The 20,288-nt window shown below is 38.7% G+C and overlaps 1 protein-coding gene across 4 annotated transcripts in view; it reads left to right on the forward strand.

Annotated features, from left to right (window-relative positions):
* Positions 1 to 20,288, forward strand: part of PCGF5 (polycomb group ring finger 5) — a 189,244-nt gene that overhangs the window by 64,484 nt on the left and 104,472 nt on the right. Inside the window, exon 1 of one of the 4 annotated variants that reach the window (XM_060191895.1) lies at positions 18,030 to 18,490. The exons of 1 other annotated variant lie outside the window; for it this stretch is intronic. The gene's annotated coding sequence lies outside the window, so the exon portion shown is untranslated. Of the gene's footprint in view, positions 1 to 18,029; positions 18,491 to 20,288 lie in introns of those variants that run through there. 2 more of the 4 variants (XM_060191901.1, XM_007516806.3) reach the window with 2 other exon arrangements.

The raw sequence follows: 20,288 nt of genomic DNA on the forward strand, positions 1-20,288 counted from the left end.
AACAAGCAAGTAGAAATAACTAAAAAAAAAATTTAAAAAGACACCATGAAATGATACTTGTATGCTTTTGGCAAACCAACTTTTAAGGTAGAAAGAGAGACAGAAAAAGAGAAGGAAAGATACCACAACATCCAAGCTTCTCCTAGTGATATAGTGGGGGCCTGGGTGGTATGTAGGACAAAGCAGATGAATGAATGTGGTGAGCCATCTTGCCAACATTTTTCCTTTTTTTTTTTTTGAAAAGGAAACCATGTTCCCAAGCTTTTATTTTTATTATTATAACAAAGTATATGTAACATGACTTTAGCCACTTAAAGTATGTTGTTTAGTATTAAAGTACATTTATACTATTATGCAGCCATCACCAGTGTTGATCTCTAGAACCTTTTTATCTTCCCAAACTGAACCTTTCTACCTACTAAAACAGTAGCTGTTTGTTTCCTCTCCCTCCTTTTTATTCTCCTTTCTGTCTTTATAACTTTGACTACTCTGGGTACTTCATATAATTAGACTCATAAAATAGTTATCATTTTATGACTGGCTTAACTGTACCTTTATGGACTGAATGAAATATGCTTTATAGAAACAGGAAAATGCTACCCATGTGCCTATCTTGTTTAGCACTTGACTTAGCCCAAAGTAAAATAGTTATTTATTACCAAAACACTACTCAGCTTTGGTTTATGGTGGTACTGAGGATTGTACCTGGCACCTTTAGTGCCTCAAGCATGAAAGTCATTTTGGCTAACCATTGTGCCTTTTCTCCAGCCCATGACAATTTTCTTAATGTGCTCAGTTCTGAAATGGCATATTTTTCCACTTCACTCATCATTAGAGAAATGCAAATTAAAAACAGTGAGACAGCATCTCACACCTGAGAAAATGGCTTCAATCAATAAACCAGGAAATGACAGGTGCTGGAGAGGCTGTAGAGAAAAGGGAACTCTGCTACATTGTTGGTGAGAATGCAAACTGTGCAGGCCCTTTAGAAGTTCTTAAAACAAATATAAATGGAATTACCTTTTGACCCAGGAATATCACTTTTAGGCATTTTTCCAAAGGACACACAAACATTAATTGGAAGGGAGATATGCACCCCTGTGTTCATAGCTGCAATATTCACAGTAGCCAAAGAGTAGAAGCAACCTAAATGCCCATCATCAGATGACTGGCTAAAGAAGTCATGGGATATATATTCCATGGAATACCACTCTACAATAAAAAAATAATAATATTGTGTCCTTTGGGAACAAATAGATGGAACAAGAGTGAGTATGCTTAGCAAAATAATTAAAGAGAAGAAAAACAACTACCAGATAGTTTCACTCATATGGAATCTAGATATCTGATTTACATGAACTTGACAAAAAAATAACAACAGCAAAAAGCCACACAAAAAAAGCAAACTAAGACTTTTGAGAACTATAATGACTATCTTTGGGAGGGTGGGGCTATAGTATACTTCCATGGTGGGTGTGGTGTGGGACTATACATTGTAATCTTACAATCTTGTAACATACTATTAATAACAAATAAAAGTTTAAATTTCCTATGTCCTATCTTACTATCTTACTCAGAAAAGTTTAACAGTATCATGATATTCATCAGTTACATTAAAACTAGAGTATTTATTTATTTATAAAAAGGAAACATTGACAAAGCCATAGGATAAGAGGGGTACAACCCCACACAGTTCCCACCACCAGAACTCCATATTCCGTCCCCTCCCCTGATAGCTTTCCTATTCTTTAACCCTCTGGGAGTATGGATCCAAGGTCATTGTGGGATGCAGAAGGTGGAAGGTCTGGCTTCTGTAATTGCCACCCCGATGAACATGGGACTTGGCAGGTCGGTCCATACTCCCAGCTGTCTCTTTCTTTCCCTAGTAGGGTGGGGCTCTGGGGAATCTGGGCTCTAGGAAACATTGGTGGGGTTATCCAGGGAAGTCTGTTGGCATCATGCTAGCATCTGGAATGTGGTGGCTGAAAAGAGAGTTAACATATAAAGCCAAATAAGTTGTTGACTAATCGTGAACCTAAAGGCTTGGAATAGTGCAGATGAAGAGTTGGGGGGTAGGTCCTCCATTTTGTAGATAGCTATTAGTCATATTTTAGTTGTATTCCAAAGGGCCTGTGGCTATACTAGTTTTTTTTTTCCCTGAGCCTGAAATCTGATAAACAGGTGGATCCAAATTATTGTCTGCGGAGATAATGTTAATTATAGTACAGAGGTATCACAATCTATTGACTTTCCACCTCAGGCATTTCTTCTAGTATAAAAAAATAAATTAATGCTGAAAAATAATTTTTTAGGTATCAGAGCTATAGATGAAGAATGATAATTCAGGACAAGTGAGCCAGTCCTGACTAGAGTCAGAACGTACATCTCTCTTGACTGGTTCATAGTTTGCCAAATTGGGTTGTTGTCTGAGCTAGTAGTGACCATACACTGCCCACATTCTGTTTGTTTGTACTTCCATTTTTGTGTTCTTCACTATTTATTTATTTTATTTCTATCAGTGTTATTACTGGGGCTCACTGTCTGCAGCATGAATCCACCTTTCTTAGCAACCTTTGCCCTTCCCCCCTCTGTTTTGGATAGAGACAGAGAAATTCTAAGGAAAAGGGGAGTTTGGGAGGGTGTAGGGGAGGGAGAGAGAAAGAGGGAAAGAGAAAGAGAGACAGAGAAATAGGTAGCAATATTCTACTGCTTGTGAAGCTTCCCCCTACAGGTGGGCATTGAGGACTTGAACCTGGGTCTTTGTACATGGTAATGTGTGCGTTCTACCTGGTGTTCCATTCACCAAATCCTTTTCTTTTTTTCTACTTACATAAAGTTATTCCAAACAGTGTAAAAGATAACTGGGCATATTTTAGTTCACTAGATATGCCACAGTTTTGTTCTTCTCTGAGACTATGCCCAGGTCTCGTAATTGGAATTTTGAATGTTTATAAAACTTGTTTGATACCTTTGTACATTTTTTTCTTGATTTCATGTTTAGATGAGTATGTAAACTTAACTTTATATTGTATTCATTTCCCATTTAGAGAGTAACCTTATTTTAAATTTTTATAGGGAGAAAAAAAAGCATCTGACTTATGTGTATATATAGATATATATGTATATATATACTTTTTTACATATTCTTATGTATATATATATATATATATATATACTTGTTTAAATATTTATTCCCTTTTGTTTCCTTGTTGGTTTTTATTGTGGTAGTTATTATTGTTGTTGTTACTGATGTTGTCGTTGTTGGATAGGACAGAGAGAAATGGAGAGAGGAGGGGAAGACAGAGAAGGGGAGAGAAAGACAACTGAAGACCTGCTTCATTGCTTGTGAAGTGACTCCCCTACAGGTGGGGATCCTGGGGCTCGACCCAGGATCTTTATGCCTGTCCTTGCACTTTGCCTTTGTGCCACCTGTGCTTAACCCTCAGCACTACTGCCTGACTCATATATATACATATATATGTATATATTCTTATCATAAATGAATTGCACCTAATGCATTTAGTCTAAGTGTTTATCATCTAACCATAAGTTATGGCCTCTAATTCATTGTTGTTCTGTTCAGGTAGGAGGAAAGGGTATACATGTGAAATCCATAGAATTCAGAAGCGGGGAAGGGCGTATGTGTGAGGGTTAAGTAGTGGCACACTCAACTAAGCAATCTCATTACCATGTGCAAAAATTTGGCTTCAAGTCTTTGATCCCCATCTTCAGGGGAGAAGCTTCAGAAATTGTCAGCAGGTGTGCAGGTGTCTCTCTGTCTCTGTATATATTTCTGTCTCCCCCCTCAATTTCTCTGTCCTATCAAATTAAAGAAAGAAAGAAATGGAGAAAGGAAGAAAGAAAAGAAAAAGAAAGAAAGAGAGAGAGAGAGAGAGAGAGAGAGAGAAAGAAAGAAAGAAAAAGGAAGAAAGGAAGGAAGAAAGAATGTGACAAAAAAGTGAAAAATGGCCACCGGGAGCAGTGTTTTTGTCCTCCAGTCACTGAGCTTCAGTGATAACCCTGGTAACAGTTAAAAAAAAATTTTAAGGGAGCATTTGTTTACTTAATATGGTAACTTTATTTAATACATTGCTTATACTATTTTATTTTTTTTAAAAACTGCTAAGGGAGACTGAAGATTCAGAACTCTGGTGGTGGGAATGGTGTGGATTTAAATGCCTATTGACAAGTAATTTTGTAAAATTAAAAAAAAATCCCCTAATATGTGTGTTTTATTATTTCCATTTTAGTAGTGATAAAACTGGGACACATAATTGTTCCATATATATATAGACATGATATCTGTGTTGGAATTTGGGCAGTATTGACTACAGAGTCTGGTTCTATATAACTATGTGTTCACCTTTTTGCTCAGAAAAAAAATTAATAAGAGGCGATGTGGTTTTAGAATTTATTCATAGAGTATAGCTATAATCATAAAATGTAATAATGCAGAGTCAGGTGGTGGCACTCCTGGTTGAGCACACATGTTGCCGTGCTAAAGGACCCAGGTTTGAGCCCTTGATTCTCACTTATAGAGGAAAAGCTTCATGAGTGGTGAAGCATTGTTGCAGGTGTCTCCCTTTCTCCCTCTCTACCTCCCCTGCCCTCTTGATTTCTCTTTGTCTCTGATCAGTACATAATAGAGTATTAAAAATTAGTTAAAAAGTGTAATAATGATAATGATAAAAAGTATTGATTTAAAAAGCATTACCCTCATGGCGAGTATTTTTTTTAAGTGTTTATTTATTTATTTATTTAATTATTTTTTTAAAATTTTTTATTTAAGAAAAGATTAGTGAACAAAAACATAAGGTAGGAGGGATACAACTCCACACAATTCCCACCGCCCAATCCCCATAACCCACCCCCTCCCATGGTAGCTTTCCCATTCTCTAGCCCTCTGGGAGCATGGACCCGGGGTCGTTGAGGGTTGCAGAAGGTAGAAGGTCTGGCTTCTGTAATTGCTTCCCCGCTGAACATGGGCATTGACTGGTCGGTCCATACCCCCAGTCTGCCTCTCTCTTTCCCTAGTAAGTTGTGTCTCTGGGGAAGCTGCGCTCCAGGACACATTGGTGGGGTCTTCAATCCAGAGAAGCCTAGCCAGCATCCTGGTGGCATCTGGAACTGCAAACTCTAGTGTACTTCTGCTTTCAGGTATATATTTTGCAGTAGTTTATGGATACGTGTGCACATAAGCTCTCTCTCACAGAAACTGGTGTATATCTAGGTTATGGGACTTTGTTAGAAAGTGAACTACCTGAGATGAAATTAGAGTGTACTATAAAAGGAAAGGTCTCATCCAAGTAATGAAGCTGAAGGGTTGTCATTCCACACGTGAAGTCTCTGGATACAGTCTGAGGTGAAGTATGTTGAGGTGGCAATCGTTGCTTTGGTTAGGTTGTGATCGGCAGATGCAATATTATTTGGTTTGGATTGGAAGATGCATACGGGAAAGTGGGCCCTATCCAAGGGTTCCAGGACTGGGGGAAGTAGGGGCTCTATAGTGAAGATGTGAGGTTCCTGCTGTTCTTAGGGTTCAAAAAGACAATCGATAGTTAATATTATCATCACATTATTTGTTAATTGGGTTAACTTTGAAAAGTCCCTTTGTTATGGTTTGCTGTACAGTACCCAGTATCTTGTATATAGCTGTGCTATTGGATGCTTCTAATCTACTTGGTCTAGGCTTTTGAGAGAGTCCGCATATCAAATACATAGCCTATATATTAAAAATATTCAGTTTGTCTTTTGAGAAACTTTGAGACATACAATTGATTTCCCCCTCTCATATTAATTAACTACTGATTTATATGTCTACATTTTGCTAGGAGTGTACATAAACACCATTCCCACCACCAAAGGACTGTGACCCATCCCTCCCACCCACTCCCACCCCCCACTGGCCCAGGAAGCTACATGTCTACCCCTCACCACTGGGTTTTTACTTTGGTGCCCTACTTACAATTTGATCAGGTCCTGCTTTTAGTTTCCCTTTCAGATCTTCTAAATCAGCTTCTGTTGATGAGTGGGATCATCCCATACTCATCTTTATCTTTCTGACTTAGTTCACTTAACATAATTCCTTCTAGCTCTGTCCAAGATGGGTCAGAGAAGGTGGGTTCATTGTTCTTGATAGCTGCATAGTATTCCATTGTGTATATATACCACAGCTTTCTCAGCCACTCATCTGTTGCTGGGCACCTGGGTTGCTTCCAGGTTTTAGCTATTATGAATTGTGCTGCTATGAACATAGGAGTACACACCTCTTTTTGGTTGGGTGTTATGGAGTCCTTGGGGTATAACCCCAGGAGAGGAATTACTGGGTCATATGGAAGGTCCATGTCTAGCCTTCTGAGAGTTTTCCAGACTGCTCTCCACAGAGGCTGTACCAATTTACATTCCCACCAGCAATGTAAAAGGGTTCCTCTGTCCCCACATCCTCTCCAGCATTTGTTGCTGCTGTCCTTTTTGATGTATGGCGAGTATTTTCTGTAAATTACCTTTCTATAAGGCCATCTTGCATTTTCCTTTTTTTTTCTGTTTTTTTTTTTTTATTTCTTTATTGGGGAATTAATTTTTTACATTGAACAGTAAATATAATAGTTTGTATATTCATAACATTTCCCAGATTTCCATATAACAATACAACACCCATTAGGTCCTCTGTCATCATTCTTGGACATGTATTGCCCCCCCCACCCCCAGAGTCTTTTACTTTGATGCAATACGCCAATTCTAGTTCAGGGTCTACTTCTGTTTTCAGATCTTGGTTTCAACTTCTGGGAGAGAAAGAGAGAGAGAGAGAGAGAGAGAGAGAGAGAGAGAGAGAGAGAGATCATCCCATATTTGCCCTTCTGTTTCTGACTTATTTCACTTAACATGAGTTTTTCAAGGTCCATCCAAGATCGGCTGAAAACAGTGAAGTCACCATTATATATAGCTAAGTAGTATTCCATTTTTGTATAAATATAAACTTGCTCAGCCACTCATCTGTTGTTGGACACCTGGGTTGCTTCAAGGTTTTGGCTGTTACAAATTGTGCTATTAAGAACATATGTATACACAGATCTTTTTGGATGGGTGTGTTGGGATCCTTAGGATATATCCCCAGGAGAGGAATTGCAGGGTCATAGGGTAGGTCCATTTCTAGCCTTCTGAGAGTTCTCCAGACTGTTCTCCACAGAGGTTGGACCAATTGACGTTCCCACCAGCAGTGTAGGAGGGTTCCTTTGACCCCACAACCACTCCAGCATTTGTGCTGTTACCTTTTCTGATGTATGACATTCACACAAGATGAAGTGGTATCTCATTGTTGTCTTTATTTGCATTTCTTTAACAATCAGAGACTTGGAGCATTTTTTCATATGTTTCTCGACTTTGTGGATCTCTTCTGTGGTAAATATTCTGTGGATGTCTTCCCCCCATTTTTGGATGGGATTATTTGTTTTCTTGTGGTTGAGTTTGGCAAGCTCTTTATGTATTCTGGTTATTAGCCTCTTGTCTGATGTAAAGATCTCCCATTCTGCGAGGGGTCTCTTGGTTTGTGAAGTGGTTTCCTTTGCTGTGTAGAAGCTTTTTAATATGATGTTGTCCCATGTGTTTCTGGTTGCCTTAGTATTCTTTGTAACTGGATTAGTTTCGTTGAAGATCTCTTTAAAATTTATGCAGAAAAGAGTTTTGCTAATATTTGCCTCTAAGTATCTGATAGTTTCTGGTCTAGCATCCAAGTCCTTGATCCACTTGGAATTTACTTTTGTGTTTGGTGAAATACAGTGGTTCAGTTTCATTCTTCTGCATGTTTCAACACATTTTTTCCAGCACCATTTGTTGAAGAGACTTTGCTTTCCCCATTTAATAGTCTGGACACCTTTGTCAAAGATTGGATGTCCATAGATGTGGGGGCTTACTTCTGGGCTCTCAACTTTATTCCACTGGTCAGTGTGTCTATTCATGTTCCAGTACCAACCAGTTTTGATGACAATGGCCCTATAATACAATTTGAGATCTGGGAGTGTGATGCCTCCGGTTCTGTTCTTTCTTCTCAAGACTGTTTTGGCAATTCTAGGTCTTTTCTGGTTCCAGATAAACATTTGTAACTTTTGTTCTATTCTCCTAAAAATGTGGTTGGAATCTTGATGGGGATAGCATTAAATTTCTATATGGTTCTGGTTAGTATATTCATTTTGATGATGTTAATTCTTCCAACCCATGAACATGGAATATCTTTCCACTTCTTTGTGTCTTTTTCAGTTTCCTTGAGTAGTGACTCATCATTTTCAGTATAGAAGTCATTCACCTCTTTGGTTAGATTTATTCCTAGATATTTTATTGTTTTTGTTGCTATAGTAAAGGAACTGATTTCTGGATTTCAGCTTCTTCTAACTTAGTGTTTGTGTAGAGGAATACCACTGACTTTTGAATGTTAATTTTGTAGCCTGACACCTTACTGTATTGCCTGATGATTTCCAAAAGCTTCTTGCTGGACTCCTTAGGTTTTTCTATGTATACTATCATGTCATCTGCAAATAGGGAGAGTTTGACTTGTTTTCTTCCAATCTGTATCCCTTTAGTTCCTTGCTCCTGCCCGATTGTTATGGCAAGAACTTCCAACACTGTTAAATAGTAAACGGTGATAGTGGGCATCCCTGTCTAGTACCTAATCTGAGGGGAAATGCTTCCAGCTTTTTACCATTGAGTATGATGTTGGCTGTAGGTTTGCTATATATAGACTTTAATATCTTGAGGAATTTTCCATCTGTTCTCATTTTTTGTAGTGTTTTGATCATAAAGGGATGTTGGATTTTGTCAAAGGCTTTCTCTGCATCTATTGATATGACCATGTGGTTTTTGGTCTTGTTTTTGTTAATGTGGTGGATCATGTTGATTGATTTACATATATCAAACCAACCTTGCATCCCTTGGACATGATGAACTATCTTTAGAATAGACTAAACCCACTTGGACATGATGAACTATCTTTAGAATAGACAGCTGTATCCAGTTGGTTAGAATTTTGTTCAATATTTTAGTATCTATGTTCATCAGAGACATTGTTCTGTAGTTTTCTTTTTTGTTTGTGTCCCTGTCTGCTTTTGGTTTCAAAGTGATGTTGGCTTCATAGAAACTGGAAAGAAATATTCCAGTGTCTTCAATCTTCTGGAAGACTTTTAAAAGTTGAGGAATTGGTTCTTCTTTGAAGGTTTTATATAATTCATTTATAAAACCATCTGGTCCAGGACTTTTATTCTTGGGAAGGTTTTTGATAACTGTTTCAATTTCATTAGCTATGATGGGCCTGTTCATGTTAGCTAGTTCCTCTTTATTTAATTTTGGAAGTTCATAGGTATCTAGGAAATAGCCCATTTTTTCCAGGTTCTCTAGTTTGGTGGCATAAAGTTGTTCATAGAAGTCTAACTTGATATGTTGAATTTCTGTGGTGTCTGTTGTGATATCTCCTCTTTCATTTATGATCTGATTTATTTGGGTCTTCTCCCTTTTTTGTTTTGTGAGTCTGGCTAAAGGTTTATTGATTTTGTTCACTCTTCGAAGAACTAACATTTACTTTCATTGATCTTTTGTATGGTTTTCTTATTTTTAATGTTATTGATTTCTGCCCTAACTTTAGTGATTTCTGTCCTTCTGTTTGTTTTAAGGTTCCTTTATTATTCTTCTTCTAGGTCTTTAAGATGTTCAATCAGGCTGTTTATTTGTGCTTTTTCTTGTTTCCTAATGTGTGCTTGTATGGCTATGAACTTCCTCTCAGTACTACCTTAGCTGTTTCCCAAATATTTTGATAGCTTGTGTCTTCATTTTCATTGAACTCTCAACACGTTTTGATTTCTTCCTCTATTTTCTCTTTGACCCAGTAGTTGTTAAGTAGTGTACTGTTGACCTTCCACATTTTGGGACTATTAGGAATCTTTTGTTAATTGTTAAGTGTTTGTTTAATTCCACGTGGTCTGAGAAAATGCTTGGGATGATTTCAATGCTCTTGAGTTTTCTGATGCTGTCTTTGTGGCCTAACATATGGTCTGTCCTTGAGAATGACCCATGTGGACTTGAATAAAATGTGTATTCCCGTTTTTGGGGATGAATGACTCTGAAAATGTCTAATAGTTCTAGCTTATCTATCCCCTCATTTAGTTCCCTCATGTCTTTATTGATTTTCTGCCTGGATGATTTGTCAAGTTGAGAGAGTGAGGTGTTGAATTCTCCTACTATTAGTGTGTTGCTGTTAATAATATATTGCTGTAGCTCTTTCAGTAGATGTTTGATGTATTTAGATGGCTTCTCATTGGGTTCATAGATGTTAATAATTGTTAAGTCCGCTTGATTGACTAATCCACTGAACATTAAATAGTGTCCATCCCTAAATATTTTAATTTTATTAATTTTAAAGTCTATCATGTCAGATATGAGAATAGCTGTTCCTTCCCCCCCTTTTTTGTGGGCCATTGGCTTGTATGATAGTTTTCCATCCTTTAACTTTGAGTCCGTGTTTGTCTTGTTGAGTTAGGTGGGTTTCCTGTAGACAGCATATTGTTGGGTTGTGTTTTCTGATCCATCTTCCTACTCTCTGCCTTTTAGTAGTTGAATTTGGGCCATTGACATTGATTGATATTAAAGATTGAAGATATTTTAACGCCATTCTTGTAGATTTTTAGAGTGTTCTGATATATTGTTTATAGGAGACCTTTCAGAACTTCTTTCAGGGAAGGATTGGTGATAGTCGATTCTTTCAACTGTTGCTTGTCTAAGAAGGTTTTTATGCCTCTATCTAATCTGAGGGGCAGTCTAGCAGGATACAGTTGTCTTGGTTGAAAGCCTTTCTCATTGAACACTCAGTAGATATCTTGCCATTCTCTTCTGGCATATAGTGTTTGTATGGTGAAATCTGCGGCTAATCTTATGGGTTTTCCTCTGTAGGTGAATGTTTTTCTCTCACAGCCTTCAGGATCCTTTCTTTATCCTTTTTCCTTTCCATTCTAAATAGGATGTGTCTTGGTGTCTTTAAATCTGGGTTAATTCTGTTTGGGACCCTCTGGACTTCTTGAGCCTTTCTGTCTTTGATGTTTTCTAGACTATAGAAGTTCTCAGCAATTATGTCCTGAAGAATGCTTTCTTCCCCTCCCTCTCTTTCTTCCTCTGGTAAGCCAATAATGCGTATATTATTTCTTTTGAAGTCATTCCATAGGTCTCTGTTTTTGTTTTCAGTATCTCTTAATCTCTTTTTGAGATCTCTTACTTCTTTTTTAGTTGTCTCTAATTCGTCCTCAAGCTTGCTAATTCTGTCTTCAGCCTCATTGATTCTATTCTCTCTCCCTTCTACTATTTTCTGGAGTTCATCTATTTTGTTACCCTGTTCTGATACTGTTTTAGCTTGTTCAGCTAATTGTGTTCTTATCTCAGCTGTTTCAGCTTTTTGCTCTCTAATAACCTTGAGATAATTAGTGTTTTTTACCAGGGTCTCATTTGTTGTTTCTGCATTTCTGATGACAATTCTTTAAAACTCTTTACTCACTCCTGTGATTATTTCCTTAACTGGTGTTTGGATGTTGACCTCATTATTTTGTGCTTCAACCTTTGGGTGGCTTTTAGCTGGACTCTTGTCCTGGTTCATTTCTCCAATATTTGTTCTTGTTGGTTTAACCATTCTATATAGTATGTTATGAGGTCCCTCTCTCAGTACTTTTCAAATTACTGATCACTCTTGCCTGGATTGACTTGTGTACAGTACTTTAAGCATTCACAGTTGTGGAATTTGACAGTGTTTTCAATATTATTTTAATCCCTGAGTTGGAGCTCAGTGGCTTAAAATCTTCTTTTGTTCTTTTTTTTTTCCCCTTTAGGCTATGGGAGCCTGAGGGCTTTTAAACTATAAGTTGGCTTCTTCACTGACTCCTGACCAAGAGATAAAGCAGTGTGTGGCAGAGATAATCCAGTGGTTATGCAAAGAGACTCTCATAGCTCCTCTGCTAGGCCACTGAGGTATAGATCTTCTCCTGAGTTTCTTGGTTAGTTCTCTGTCCCCTGTTATCAGCACAGGGCCTCCCTGCTGCTGCTCCAGGTTCTTAGAGCAGTAGCAGTGGAGACTCACAATTGCATTTGGTCAGTCTTAGGGGCATCCTCTCCTCCTTTCAGCCCTCTTTTTGTTGGTGAAACAGACTGGAGGAGGAGTCTCAACTGGTAAACTGCCGGACTGTTACCAGCCTCTTAATCTCTCCCTAGGCTTCTCTCTGTACAGGAGCCACCCGTGTTTGTATTCACTGGTGATTTGGTGGGTTTCTGAAATTGTTCTAGTCCTGTCTTGTTGTGGTCCCAAGAGGTCTCCTTTGGTATTCCTAGTTGACTGGGGAGAGGAGAGGTGTGGCCATCTTGCATTTTCATTCATCATGTAAGCTATGAAGCTTTATTGCTGGTTATTTTGTTTAGCATCTCATCAAGAGAAAGCTTTGATGCCTTGAAGAAAATTTTTAGTCTGCTATGATAACCCCATTTTAACATATAAATACAATGACACCATTCAAGATAAATGCTGCTGCTTTATTTTTGAACTGTCAAGAACAAGAGACCACCACTTCTGAAACTATTTTAGGGTTTCTTTTTGTATTTTTTATTACCTTTATTTATGGGATAGAGACAGCCAGAAATCAAGAGGGTAGGGGAGATAGGGAGAGAGAAAGAGAGACAACTGCAGACCTGTTTCACTGCTTGTGAAGCTTTTCCCCTGCAGGTGGAGACTGGGCAGCTCGAACCTGACTCCTTGAGCACTGTAACATGTGTGCTCAACCAGGTGAACCAGCACCTGGCCCCAGGGTTTATTTTTCTAACATTTTCTGCAGGCCTAAACAGAACTCAGTTTATATCTTAAGTCATTAAGTCTTCAAATAATTGGGGACACTATGAACACACAGTTTTGCCTTATATGTTTAAGATATTTCTGTTGTTTGATTTTGGTTCAGGATGGAACTGTGGCATAAAAGAGAGATTATTTCTGATGGTTTGTCATCTTCTCTTTCGGATATGTTTTCCCTTCCTCTTGCTCGATCACCAGTCTCTTCATCCACAGAGTGTTACAGTTAATAGCTTGTTAAGCGTTAACTCATAGCTAAAGCCTTGACTGCTCCCTTGGTCTTTGTCCCTTCCTGTGAGTGAAGAAGTCTACTAACTAGTGAGCTGCAAATACATAGCTCACTTGATAGCTTACATGGGTTAATCATGACCCCACTGTAGTGAAAACATTTCTACTATTTCTCATTTGAGGGAAGTGAAGACAACTTTAACACACCTTTTTTTTTGCAATGTTTAACCTAAGTTACTAAACATTTTGGTGGGAACTAGTTTTTGTATATATTTAAATTAGGTTTCTAATTTTGTTTGTGAAAATTGGGTGTGGTAATGATTGAGTTTGGAGGAAGCTGTATCATAGCCCATTGCCTTGCCTGAAGTGCCTCATTCATTTTACAAATATGTTTTGGATATGTCTTAGTATTAGGATGTCTGATAGGTGGTACAAGTTCTATTTTAATGCTTCATATTTTTATAATCCTTCACAGGTTGCAATTTTAAAAGCAATTTCTCATTTATCTTCTTTAATTTTATACATAATGCTTATAATACTTATGTGTATAAAGAGAATCTTTCCTGTAGATTAGTGACTATGGAAATAATGTTATGAAATAATGTTACAGAAGGTGGTCCACCTGGTTAAGTACACACAGTACAGTGTAGAAAAAACCAGGATCAAGCCCCTGGCTCCCATCTGCAGGGAAAGAACTTCATGAATAGTGAAGCAGGGCTGTAAATGTCTCTGTCTCTCTCCTCTATCACTCCGCTCAATTTCTCTCTGGCTCTATCCAAAAATAAATAATTTTTTAAAAAGGAAACTAAGTTAATCTAAATTTTCCTGGGAAAAGAATGAAACCAAGGGAGGCTAAGTGATTTTGTCTTCTCTGAAAACCAGATTCTCATATCTTTTGCTTCATCATGGATAGAGCTTGAAGGAATCATGTTAAGTTAGATAACCCAAAGGAGAAGGATGAATACCAGATGATCTTACTCATAGGTGAAACTTAAAAAAATAAGAGCAGAAGCAAGAAAGGTTAAACACAAAGTAAAACTTGGACTGAGTTTGGTGTACTGCACCAAAGCAGGGAATTCTGCGGAAAGAGGAGGGAGGAAACTGAGGCAGGGGAGGGTATTGAGGTCCTGTTACATGATGGTTTAAGGGGACTAAATTTGGGAGTGAGAATTTGTACCCATTTGTCAACAAAAACTGTGCTATCAAGGACCGGCATAAGGATCCCGGCTCCCCACCTGCAGGGGAGTCGCTTCACAGGCGGTGAAGCAGGTCTGCAGGTGTCTATCTTTCTCTCCCCCTCTCTGTCTTCCCCTCCTCTCTCCGTTTCTCTCTGTCCTATCCAACAACGATGACAATAATAACTACAACAATAAAACAATAAGGGCAACAAAAGGGAATAAATAAATAAAATAAAATATTTAAAAAAATTAAAAAAAACTGTGCTATAACCCTTAATAAAGTTTAAAAATAGTAAAGTAAAAATGAGATTCCCTTGACTCTATGTCTAGTGTCCTTCTAAGGCACAGCTCTCTGTAAAATCAGAGGACTTAAAATTCCTTTGTCTTCCCTGACATTTAAATGTTTATGTCACCAAGTTTCTATATTGAACTTTCCTCAGTTGAGCTTTGTATTTTTGGCAAGACATTTTCTTTCTACAATCATTCCTTAGAATCATTTATATTCAGATATGGTATAATTGTATTATTGCATGCAAATCACTTGTCCCATATGTGATCCTCGGGTATTTAATCTATTAAAATAGTAGTGATGTTTCAAAATAGAATAGTTCTGATTATTAGCCTGTACATATTTTGGTTATTTTCTCTGTCCCTTCAATATAGTTAGAACTTACCTCAGCTAACTATTTACATCACAGTAAAGAAAATACAGCTAGTTTTTCTGCCACACAAGGAAAAATGTTTCTCTTTAGCATAATGTATTTGGAGTGATTTATAGTAGGCAGTTAGCTAGTTGCATGATCTTCTGCTGAGTAGCCTTGGCCCTTTGCTTAGTGCTTTGTATCTTACTCACTTTTAGTTTACTGACTTTTTTTTTTTTTAGCTGACTCCAAATAGCTTTTGGTATTTTGCCTTTCTGTTTTTAATGACTGAAAGTCTTAACCATATAAGACTAATTTCTTGACCACCCACAGCATTCTCTTTCAGTTAGTTGTTTTTTTTGCTCATTTTCCATTTGACACTTTTAATGAATACATTTGCTGTATATTGTTCATAATTATTTATTGTGGATAAGTCTCTCCTCCTTGGTGTGTTTTTAATAAATATTCCTAGAGGACAGAGTAAAGAATGGTTGTAAAGACCCCTCCAGAAGGAAAAACTCAGGAAAAAATACGGAGACTATGTCTTAAAGGGTGTGAGATTATTCAGTTTTTCAGTCAATATTTATTAGAATTTGCCACACATTCTGCTAGGGATGTATCCACTGGACTACACTCCTCAGACAAGTAAATCAGATAATCCAAGACTGTGTAATGTAAACTGAAAGAAGGCTGGCTGGCTGGTGGCTCACACAGTAGAGTATGCATGTTACCAGGAGCAAGAACCCTGGCTCAAATGCCCAGTCTTCACCTGCAGGGGGGACCAAGCAGTGCAGCATGTCTCTCTCCTTCTTTCTGTCTTCTGTTTCTCTTTCTCTAGATTTAGTAAGGGTTGGGAGAGAAGGAGGATTAGGACAGGATACTCTTATTAGAGAGAGGAAGAATTTCACTATGGCTGTAGTATGGTGTTCAAGAGAGCGTCTAGAGAAGAGGTAGGTGTCTCTTTGAAAAGGCCTTATATGTTTGGGCTTTATTCAAAAACAATGTTGTTTGTTGTTTTGTTTTAGAGTCCTCTTGACTTCTTACTCTTTGGTTGAGAACGGTTTGGCATAGAAGATCTTTAGAGAAACTACTTTAGAAATCATTACAATAATGGGTGGTAGATATGATAGTGATTTAAACCAGGGTAGGTTAAGTAGAAGGATTCAAGTGATCTTTAGTAGAAAGTCCTTGGAGATTATTGACTGTTAGGAATGGGTGCAGTAAGAAAAGAGTCATATTCATGGATAATTGGAAGCTCTTCAGTTCTCTGTTCCTTTTCCAGCCCTCCATCATTGATTTTAAGCAATCATAATTTGAGCTTTAATATCCATACAATAAATACATTTGGAGCCAATAGGATGCATGTTAAATTTTACTGTGTTCTAAAATTTCTTTAGGAAGATATTTTGGTTGTAGAAGGTCGTGTTATATGAAAGACATCCGATGCCAAAAGATTAAACAGCATACTTTGGTATAAAATAATTTACAATATTGAAAAAGGGTTATTAGACAGGGAGTGGAAAGCTATACTCCTATTTTTAGGTAAGTTATGCTATTGAAAAATACCACAGATGGTAATTTATTAGGCAAAGAATGATTGTAAATTTTGTTCTATACATTTTCTGATCATTCCCTAGCCTTGACTCAAATGAAAATCTAGACATAAAATATAGAATAATGAAAACATTTGTTAAGTATGTAGATAGTTCCACAAGTGGTTCCAAGTATTATTGAGAGCCATTTGTGGTTCTCTGAGTCTCAACTGATCGTCAGAAAATGAGGAAAGATGCTACTTGAACAAAATCACCATTTTCAAGTTCACTCCTAAATACATACACCTAAGCAATCATTTCTCACCCTCCTCCACTTTCCTATTCCTTTGTTCCTTTGTTCTAAGTTAATCTTTTCATTAGCAGATTCATTATTTGGGGGACTTTAGAACTTTTCTTGAGGGGCTGTAAAAAAAAAAACAGGAATGTTTGTTTTGGTCTTGGCTCTCTCCAAACCAGCTCTGGGATTGTGAATTCACAACTTTTCATGAAATTAGCTTTTACATCTGTAAAATGAGAAAGCTGAAGTAGATTGATGATAAAAGTACTCCCAGATCTGTTTCTTTTATCTGCTTCTTTTTTACAGTTGCTTCCAGGCCTTCATTTACTGGAGAGTCCCTCTGATACTTGAAATTTGTTATCTAAACTAGTCGCTTATATTGAGCTTTCTGTAGTTTGCTCCAGTCCCACTGTCAGAACTGAGGAACTGTAAGGTGAGTTACTGGGAAGCAGTGCAAAGAGAGAAGAAACAGCACAAGTAGCTGAATGTCCTATGCTTATATACTTACAGTCTGAGTCTAGGCCAGAAAACTTGTCCCTTTGTAACATCTCCTATTGTAATTTCTTTCATTATTTTTTTAACCAGGTGTTTGAGGTTTTTATGTTTATGCATCAGTGTGGTTGTGTACATACATACAAAGATTATTAGATAACAGCCACCTAAGCAGCAAAGGACCTAACTTGTAATGAACAAAGTATAGTGGTTGTACTGGAAATTTGCATGTTTGTGGGATGCAATGCAAAGGGATTACTTTGAGGACTTCCTTTAATGTACACTTTCATGTATGTGTGTATATATACTACATACGCATAGTTTTTGCAGTGAGTGGCCTCTTGTAGATCTCAAACCCTACCAGGAGTTATTGAGTTTATCTATCTTAACTCTTTATTTTTTACATTTATTTATTGTGGGATTACTGGTTTACAGTCGACAGCAAAACACAATAGTTTGTACATGCATAACATTTCCCAGTTTTCCACATAACAATTCAACCCTCACCAGGTCCTCCTCTGCCATCATGTTCCAGGACCTGAACCCTACCCCACACCCCAGAGTCTTACTTTGGGGCAGTACACCAACAGTCTTAACCCTTTAAACAGTAATATATATTTTTTCACAATCACCCACCACCACCACCACACACACAAACACAGGGTACTTTCTCACAGCTGCCAACAGTCATCATCTCTAAACCCAACCCACAGTAACAAGTGGATCAGAGATTTTTAAGTAACATGCAAATCAAAGGATGTTCCTAGTTGCCTGTGGTAGCCCAGGTAGGACTAGCTTAGGACAGGCACAGCCCAGCAGGTCATTGCACCCAGTAACAGCACTGCTAGCAGCTTTCAGGATCACCAGGGAAATCATGCCATTGTTGTGATGAGACAAACGGGTGGAGTTGGTGGCGAGAGAGAAGCAGCAAAATTCATCTTGTCACCGCTGTGCTGTGCGTGGTGGTGGAGCGTGGATACTGGTGGCCGGCACCTGCAGGGAGCGCAGAGCGGGCGGGGCGGGCGGGGCGGGCGGGGCGCCGGCAGTTGGAGGGGCGGAGCTGCCCTTGGAGGCGGCACCAGCCAGCGGAGGCCGCTGCGCCCTATCGGGCCCCAGCAGAGTGGCCCCGCGGAGCCGGCGCGCTCCCGCCTGCAGGGGGAGGGCAGACGGGGCGCGGGGACCGGCCAGGCCGCAGCGGCTCTGTTTCTCTTTCACTTTCCTTCCCTCCGAGACCAGCTTGTTGGCGGGCAAGGAACACGCGCGGGGTAGGTACCAGGAGAGTTTGAAAGCGACCGGGGGAGGCTGGGGGCGGACCCGGGCCACTGCTGCGCCCCCTGTTCAAGTTTGCAACTGGGCAGGAGGAAACCGCACCTTGAGGCACCTGCCTTGGCCTCCAGGGCTGCGGAGCCCGGGCGCCCAGACAGCCTGGACCCCGCCCGAGTTCGCGTCTGCCTGCAGGGCCCCAAGCACCTGTCCGGGAGCCAGGCGGGGTGGACTTGCAGCAGAACTGCCCGAGGTCCCACCAAGGAAAGTTCCCTCCTACCCCCACCCTTTCGCGGCAAAGACTGGCTTCCTTTAACTGTATTGCTGACAAGATTCTGGTTTGTGAGCTCAACACCACCCCAGACTGGAACATTGCATTTCCTCTTGCAGAAGACTTTCTGCTGCTTTAGAGTTTGAAAGCAGACCTGTGGGAAAGGCAGGGCCTTTAACCCCTGTATATAGAGGAGGAAGCTAAGATCCAAGCCTGGACACTAAGTGATTGGCTTAGGGTACTACAGGGCTAAGAACCTGAACTCCAACCCTGTTACTGGTGCTGTTTGTTACACCCGCCGAATAATTTCCCACAGGATGACACTCAGAACCTGTTCTGTGCATATTCTCAATAGTGTTACAATATGTCTTTAATCTCCCCTGTAAGTTATCAGCTAAAATAGAGGCCACGCTCCTGTTTTTTTAATAACTGATAATAAATATTTAAATTTAATTCATAGAATTAACCCAGGAAATAAAATCTTTCATATGTTTTCTATGAGACCTTTAAAACTTGTAACCTTATGTATAACTGTTAAATGCTCCTATGCTTAAAAGGTAATAGATTCAACTTTTACTCTGTGCTAACTTTATATGCATTATCTCACTTCATTCTCACCACTCTACAAGACTTATCATTATTTTCTTTCTACAGTTCAGATATTTATGTGAGACATTCATGAAAGAACTTGTAGACACAAATGAATTGAATGATAACCTATATTTGGGGATAGAATGCCTGTTTTTCTTTATGGATCACTTAATTTTTAAATAATTTTTATCTTTATTTTTAATAATTTTTAATTTTACCAAATGTTTTACATTTGACAGTAAATATAATAGTTTGTACATGCATAACATTTCTCAGTTTTCCACATAACAATACAACCCCCACCAGTTCCTCTGTCATCCTTTTCCAGGACCTGTATCTTCTCCCCCACCTACCCTAGAGTCTTTTTTAAAAATTTTTTAAAATATTTATTTATTCCCTTTTGTTGCCCTTGTTGTTTTATTGATGTAGTTATTACTGATGTCATTATTGTTGGATAGGACAGAGAGAAATGGAGAGAGGAGGGAAAGACAGAGAGGGGGAGAGAAAGATAGACACCTGCAGACCTGCTTCACTGCCTATGAAGCGACTCCCCTGCAGGTAGGGAGCCAGGGGCTCGAACTGGGATCCTTACACTGGTCCTTGCACTTTGCGCCATGTGCGCTTAACCTGCTGTGCTACCACTAGACTACCCCCTAGAGTCTTACTTTGGTGCAATACACCTCCTTTTATTTTTTTTCAGTTTTTGAATCTATCATATCGTCCAATTCTGCATCCCATTTTGATTTATATTCATTAATTGATACATTGCTAGTATACATTAGAGTCAGACTTTTAAGATTGATTATGAAAGACTAGCACACTCTTAGGCTCTGGCATATACTGCTTGGAATCAAATCCCAATGATTTATGTTCATTAATTGATTCATTGTTGATACTCATTAAACTCATAATTCAAAGGTTGATTATGAGAGATTAGA

The sequence above is a fragment of the Erinaceus europaeus genome, chromosome 1 (assembly GCF_950295315.1).
Source record: "Erinaceus europaeus chromosome 1, mEriEur2.1, whole genome shotgun sequence".
Classification (NCBI taxonomy): domain Eukaryota; kingdom Metazoa; phylum Chordata; class Mammalia; order Eulipotyphla; family Erinaceidae; genus Erinaceus; species Erinaceus europaeus.